Raw genomic sequence first — 8,386 nt, forward strand, 5'->3', positions numbered from 1 at the left:
AATTTTTATGTTTGAAACACAAAACCCCAGTTCTCTTCATATGTTTGACTTCATAAGACAGAGTTTAGGGTTAGGGGTAGATATGATACATGATATTTCTGGTTTGAATATGTCTAGACCTTGTTTATCAACTTGAATGCTTACTATATGACATAAGAAGGCTATATATGTGCTTTGGTTTTTCATTTTTTTTATTTTTTTTGAATTTTTACGCCCATTTGAATCTTGGTCAAATCCTAGGTTTGACCAAGGTTAAAACAAGTTTAAAACATGGCAATGAAAAGGTAAGCATTGATCCTTCTTAGTCACTCTAAAATGAAGCTTTTGGGAGGTTTGTGAAATTTCCATGTTTGAAACCCAAAATCACTTCTCCTCATACTTAACTTCATAAGACAGAGTTTAGGGTTAGGGGGTAGATACATGTTTTGTGTGGTTTGAATATGTCTAGACCTTGTTTATCAACTTGAATGCTTACTATATGACATAAGAATACTATGTGATTTGGTTTTTCATTTTTCTGATTTTTTTAATTGTTAAACCCATTTGAATCTTGGTCAAATCCTAGGTTTGAGCAAGATTTAAACAAGTTTAAAACATGAAAATGGAAAGCTAAGCATGAATCATTCTTAGTCACTCTAAAAATCTTTCGGTCTGCAGAAGAGTCGAATCTGCAATCAGTAGTTACAAAAGCGACCCACCTTAGGGATGGATAATAAGACTTGGGCAATATAAACGTTGATACTTACTTTGTGATACTAAAATATATGTATCTAGACATATTTCAGTTGTAGATACATCCATTTTAACATCAAGTAATATGGATCGGAGGACTAGCTAAAGAACAATGAGAGGCAGTGTTTCTCTCCCCCAGCCTACTTGGCGGAGTGGCCCTCCATCAGGACAGGTGGTGATTCCGCTTCTCTCGTTGGAATTCCTTATCCCCCAGCCTACTCGGCGACGTGCGCTCCTCAGTGACCTGCGCGAGGGTGCCTCGGCGACCTACGCAAAGGTGGCTGGACTCGGAGCGCATCGACTTCCTTCTGCGGTGCCTGGATTGGATCAACCATCCCGCGCGTGTCCTCCACCATATTGTTTTTCTTCAAGATGCTGTCATCCATCATCTTCTTCACCGCATCATGTTGGGTGTTGAGGCTCCCGTTGAGAGCTTGAACGCACCTGTTGGATAGCTCGACGTTTTCTTCGCGAAGAAAGCCGCACTCGATCTTAAGCATCAAATTCTCGCCCTTGAGCTTCTTGATGACAGAGTTCGTTTCCTCACTTGACGGAACGCTCACATCATGCAGCTTGCCCCGGCCGGTGACCTCGTCCTTCAAAGTATCGACATCATCGCGAAAGTTGGAGGCGAGTTCCACGAGAGTTTTAAGCTCATCTCTGAAACACGCCGATGCTTCCTGCATGGCAATATCATCAGTACCGAAACAAAGTGACGAGAGGAAGACGAAAATGTCCAATCAGTGGTAACCTCTAAGCGCAGGAGACAGGGGTTGAAGTCGTCATGAGAAGATGTCAGGGTGCGTCGTGGGGCACTGAGATATGTATAAAAAGGATTAATACGGAATAAAGAGTTGGGACCTCCGGGCCAGGAAGAATCAAGAAACATGGCGATGGAAACCAACCAGGAATCTTCGACCGCACGACTGACGCCGTTCCGAGACGAGCGCGAAGCAGGGCCTTCGTTTTCTGGCGGGCCCTTTCTCGCGGCCAGCATCTGGATAGACCGCCGGCGGGAACTCTCCGCGTCCTTGGTCAACACTAGATGGTGCTTCTTCAAGCGAGATGGTGGCCTTGACTTTGGAGGCTTCGCTGGAAGTGGAAGGAGACTGGAAGTGAAGCAAGAAGGGGATGGAAGAAGTACTCCCCCCTATTAAAACCAGACAACCGTCTCCTGCCCTCGCTTCGAGCAACCTGGTCCGCCCATCCTAAATCAACGGCCGAGAGGGCTCCCTTGCGAACCGAGATCCATGACTTTACCCAACAAAAGTTACCATGAACTTTACCTATACGAGCCATCAGTGTTAAGATCCAACGAACATGGTCGATCTAAAATTTGAAATTAAAATTTATGTAGCTCAGAAAAAATAGAAAAACTTTACATTAAGACGTATTCTCGGAAAGTTCCAGTCCATTTAAAATATTAGTTTAGTTTAAGTTCGAAATTTGGATCAACCGCGAGCGTTGGATCTTGATCGAATGGCTCACGTGTGTAAAGTCGCATGGTGACTTCTCTTAGTGAAGTCACTGGATCTCAGTCCGCGAAGGGTCAGGACGCGGGAGCAGAAGCAAATGAATCGAGAGCGGTCCGGAGTATCCTATCCGTCCACCGTAAATCAACGGGACAGAGCGGCTACCTTCTCTTCGAAGGCTCTGGCGCGCAACCCGAGGAATGGACATCTGTCGGCTAGTATAGAATTTTATAGCACGCCATTAATCGAGCTAGCAAGATCGTACCTCTTTGAGTACAACTCGATGGACGTCCAAAGCTCTGAATAGTCAGGGGAAACAATGAATGCGAGCCAGGGTAGTACAATACTACTGTAGTAGTGAAGCAATGGGGATTATCTGGAGCAAGTACGGAGTACCGAGTACAGTACTACAAAAGTGCTGTTCGTTGTTTTCGCAGTTCATTTTAGCGTAACGTCCAGGTTGTTGTCGAACCAAATTGTTAGATTTTGGGTAATTATTGTTAAGTTGCTGCTTCTTAATTAAAATTTATCAAAGTCATGTAGACTAGATCGATTTGTGAGAACATCCCAAAAGCTTCATTCATTTTAGAATGACTAAGAAGGATCCATTCTTACCTTTTCTTTTCATGTTTTAAACTTGTTTAAACCTTGGTCAAACCTAGGATTTGACCAAGATTTAAATGGGCATAAAAATTCAGAAAAAATCAAAAAATGAAAAACCAAAGCACATATATAGCCTTCTTATGTCATATAGTAAGCACTGGAGTTGATAAAAACTCTGTCTTATGAAGTCAAACATATGAAGAGAACTGGTTTTGGGTTTCAAACATGGAAATTTCACAAACCTCCCAAAAGCTTCATTCTACAGTGACTAAGAAGGATCCAGGCTTACCTTTTTCATTTTCAATTTCTTAACTTGTTTAAATCTTGGTCAAACCTAGGATTTGACCAAGATTCAAATGGGTATAACAATTCAAAAAAAACGGAAAAAAACCAAAGAACATAGTCTTCTGATGTCATATAGTAAGCATTCAAGTTGATAAACAAGGTCTAGACATATTCAAACCAAACAAATCATGTATCTACCCCCTAACCCTAAACTCTGCCTTATGAAGTCAAGCATGAAGAGAAGTGATTTTGGGTTTCAAACATGGAAATTTCAAAAACCTCCCAAAAGCTTCATTTTAGAGTGACTAAGAAGGATCCATGCTTACCTTTTCATTGCCATGTTTTAAACTTGTTTTAACCTTGGTCAAACCTAGGATTTGACCAAGATTCAAATGGGAGTAAAAATTCAGAAAAATTCAAAAAAATGAAAAACCAAAGCACATATATAGCCTTCTTATGTCATATAGTAAGCATTCAAGTTGATAAACAAGGTCTAGACATATTCAAAGCAGAAATATCATGTATCATATCTACCCCTAACCCTAAACTCTGTCTTATGAAGTCAAACATATGAAGAGAACTGGGGTTAATTTTGGGTTTCAAACATAAAATTTTCAAGTACCTTCATTTTAGAGTGAGTAAGGAAGGATTCATGCTTACCGTTTCATTTTCATGTTTTAAACTTGTTTAAACCTAGGATTTGACCAAGATTTAAATAGGCATAAAAATTCGAAAGAAATCAAAAAATGAAAAACCAAAGCACATATATAGCCTTCTTATATCATATAGTAAACAATTCAAGTTGATAAACAAGGTCTAGACATATTCAAACAAGAAAAATCATGTATCTACACCTAACCATAAACTCTGTCTTAAGTGGTTTTGGGTTTCAAACATGGAAATTTCACAAACCTCCCAAAAGCTTCATTTTACAGTGACTAAGGAGGATCCATGCTTACCTTTTGGCTTAAACGTTTGAAACCAAAAACCACTTCTCTTCATGCATGCTTGACTTCATAAGACAGAGTTTAGCTAGGGTTAGGGGGTAGATACATGATTTTCCTGGTTTGAATATGTCTAGACCTTGTTTATCAACTTAATTGATTGCTTACTATATGACATAAGAAGACTACGTGCCTTGGTTTTCATTTTTTTGTTTTTTTTTTGAATTTTATGCTCATATATTTGAATCTTGGTCAAATCTTAGGTTTGACCAAGATTTAAACAAGTTTAAAACATGAAAATGAAAAGGGAAGCATGTATCCTTCTTAGTCACTCTAAAATGAAGCTTTTGGGATGTTCTTGAAATTTCCATGTTTGAAACCCAAAACGACTTCTCTTCATGCTAGACTTCATAAGATCAACAGGGGGTACATACATGATTTGTCTGGTTTGGATATACCTAGACCTCGTTTAACTTGAATGCATACGATATGACATAAGAAGACTACGTGCTTTTGTTTTTCATTATTCTGATTTTTTTGAATTTTGTGCCCACCCATTTGTATCTTGGTCAAATCCTAGGCTTGATAATGATTTAAACAAGATTAAAATATGAAAATGCAAAGGTAAGCATGGATCCTTCTTAGTCACTCTAAAATGAAGCTTTTGGGAGCAAAACCACTTCTCTTCATATGCTTGACTTCATAAGACGGAGTTTAGGGGTTAGGGGGTATAGATACATGATTTGTCTAGTTTGAATATGTCTAGACCTTGTTTATCAACTTAATTGGCTTACTATATGACATAAGAAAACTATTTGCTTTGGTTTTTCTTTTTCCTGATTTTTTTCAATTTTGATGCCCATTTGAATCTTGTCAAATCCTAGGTTTGATCGAGATAATTTAAACAAGCTTAAAACATAAATATGAAAAGGGAAGCATGTATCCTTCTTTGTCACTCTAAAATGAAGTTTTTGGGAGGTTTTTCAAATTTCCATGTTTGAAACCCAAAACCACTTCTCTTCATATGCTTGACTTCATAAGACAGAGTTCAGGGGTTAGGGGGTATAGATACATGATTTGTCTAGTTTGAATATGTCTAGACCTTGTTTATCAACTTTAATGCTTACTATATGACATAAGAAAACTATTTGCTTTGGTTTTCTTTTTTCTGACTTTTTTCAATTTTGATGCCCATTTGAATCTTGTCAAATCCTAGGTTTGACCAAGATAATTTAAACAAGCTTAAAACATGAATATGAAAAGGGGAGCATGTATCCTTCTTAGTCACTCTAAAATGTAGTTTTCGGGAGGTTTTTGGAATTTCCATGTTTGAAACCCAAAACCACTTCTCTTCACATGCTTGACTTCATAAGACAGAGTTTAGGGGTTAGGGGTATAGATACATGATTTGTCTGGTTTAATATGTCTATACCTTGTTTATCAACTTTAATGCTTACTATATGACATAAGAAGACTATGTGATTTGGTTTTTCATTTTTCTGTTTTTTATTTTTCTGCCCATTTGAATCTTGGTCAAATCCTAGGTTTGACCAAGATTTAGACAAGTTTAACACGTAAATGAGTTAACTTGGATTTCCTACCCTTGAATCCATAGGAAACTTTGTTCTAATGCACTATTATAATCAACCGAGTTTTTACACCAACAGGTCTGTCACTTACGTGTGTTGCCCACGCTTGAGGTCCCACACTTCAGTGAGCACAAGTCACGTGCAATAGGTACGCAAACTCCCAGCCATCTTCTTTGTCAAGAGAAGACGCATCAGGATGCGTATTGGAAGTCTGTGGGTCCTTCTGGATCCTTCCGTTGTCCCTCTCACAAAAAAAACAAATCTCTCTCATTCTCGGCCTCGCTCGACTCGCTCGCTCGCACCTCCTGCTCACTGACAAACCCTGCACAAAAGTCAACATCATCACCCGAAAAAGGGGAGACACCATAATGCTCTCCCTTCTTCTCTCCTTCCGAGTGATCCCTCTTCCTCCGAGTTTCACTCGACGGGCAAACACCCATGTGCTGCATAGTAATAATAAAAAGGTAGTACTCGTAGAAAAATCGATATACGAATCTGTAATTAAATAGGTTAAACTAGGGTTTTGCCCAGTTCTACAGATCAAGGGTTCAAAAAAATCCAACTACGGGGTTCGAACAACACGATTCTAATCCAAGAATTTTTTCGACCTAGGTCACCCAAATGGCCTCAAACTATAGGGTTAGCATCTAGTGCAGTATGTGTGAAAATGTATGCACTATGTGTGCTATAACTTGTATGTCTTTCATATTTGAACCAAATTTGAATAAGTTTGAAATATTTGAAAAGGGGCTTTTGGCTTAAACATTTGAAACCAAAAACCACTTCTCTTCATGCATGCTTGACTTCATAAGACAGAGTTTAGCTAGGGTTAGGGGGTAGATGCATGATTTTCCTGGTTTGAATATGTCTAGACCTTGTTTATCAACTTAATTGAATGCTTACTATATGACATAAGAATACTATGTGACTTGTTTTTTATTTTTTGATTTTTTTAAAATTTTATGCCCATTTGAATCTTGGTCAAATCCTAGGTTTGAACATGGTTTAAACAAGTTTAAATCATGAATATGAAAAATTAAGCATCTATATATCCTTCTTACTCACTCCAAAATGTAGCTCTTGGGAGGGTTTTTCGAAATTTCCATGTTTGAAACCAAAACCACTTCTCTTCATGCATGCTTGACTTCATAAGACGGAGTTTACGGTTAGGGGTAGATATATACATGATTTTCTGGTTTGAATATGTCTAGGCCTTGTTTATCAACTTGAATGCTTACTATATATATATGACATAAGAATGTTATGTCCTTTGTTTTTTCATTCTTTTGATTTTTTATGAATTTCCATGCCCATTTGAATCTTTTGGTCAAATCCTAGAGGTTTGACCAAGATTGAAACAAGTTTAAAACATGAAAATGAAAAGGGAAGCTTGTATATCCTTCTTAGTCACTCTAAAATGAAGTTTTTGGGAGGTTTTTGAAATTTCCATGTTTGAAACCCAAAACCACTTCTCTTCATGCTAGACTTCATAAGACAATTTAATTAGGGGTTAGGGGGTAGATACATGATTTGTTTGGTTTGAATATGTCCAAACCTTGCTTGTTTATCAACTTGAATGCTTACTATATGACATAAGAATGCTTACCATATGTTTGAATTTTAAAAGCATATAGTCTTCTTATGTCATATAGTAAGCATTCAAAAGTTTTTCTTTGAGAGAGTAGCATGCATTCAAAAGTTGATAAATAAGATTTGTACATATTCAAACCAGACAAATCATGTATCTACACCCCCTAACCCTAAACTCTGTCTTATGAAGTCAAGCATGAAGAGAAGTGCTTTTGGGTTTCAAACATGGAAATTTCACAAACCTCCCAAAAGCTTCATTTTATAATGACTAATTAAGAAGGATCCAGGCTTACCTTTTCATTTTCATTTTTTAAACTGCTTGTTTAAATCTTGATCAAACCTAGGATTTGACCAAGATTCAAATGGGCATAAAAAATCAGGAAAAATGAAAAAATGAAAAAACAAAGCACATATATAGCCTTCTTATGTCATATATATAGTAAGCATTCAATTAAGTTGATAATTTTAAACAAGGTCTATACATATTCAAACCAGAAAAAAGCATGTATCTACCCATGCATATATATAACCCTATACTTTTGTCTTATGAAGACGTCAAGGATGAAGAGAAGTGGATTTGGGTTTCAAACATGGAAATTTCAAAAACCTCCCAAAACATGTATATATCTACCCCTAAACCCTAATCTTTGTCTTATGAAGCCAAGCATATGAAGAGAAGTGATTTTGGGTTTCAAACATGGAAACTTCAAAAACCTCCCAAAAGCTTCATTTTAGAGAGACTAAGAATGATCCATGCTTACCTTTTCATTGCCATGTTTTAAACTTGTTTTAACCTTGGTCAAACCTAGGATTTGACCAAGATTCAAATGGGAGTAAAAATTCAGAAAAATTCAAAAAAAAAATGAAAAACCAAAGCACATATATAGCCTTCTTATGTCATATAGTAAGCATTCAAGTTGATAAACAAGGTCTAGACATATTCAAAGCAGAAATATCATGTATCATATCTACCCCTAACCCTAAACTCTGTCTTATGAAGTCAAACATATGAAGAGAACTGGGGTTTTGGGTTTCAAACATAAAATTTTCAAGTACCTTCATTTTAGAGTGAGTAAGGAAGGATTCATGCTTACCGTTTCATTTTCATGTTTTAAACTTGTTTAAACCTAGGATTTGACCAAGATTTAAATAGGCATAAAAAAATTGAAAG

The sequence above is a fragment of the Lolium perenne genome, chromosome 7, assembly GCF_019359855.2.
Source record: "Lolium perenne isolate Kyuss_39 chromosome 7, Kyuss_2.0, whole genome shotgun sequence".
Lineage (NCBI taxonomy): Eukaryota > Viridiplantae > Streptophyta > Magnoliopsida > Poales > Poaceae > Lolium > Lolium perenne.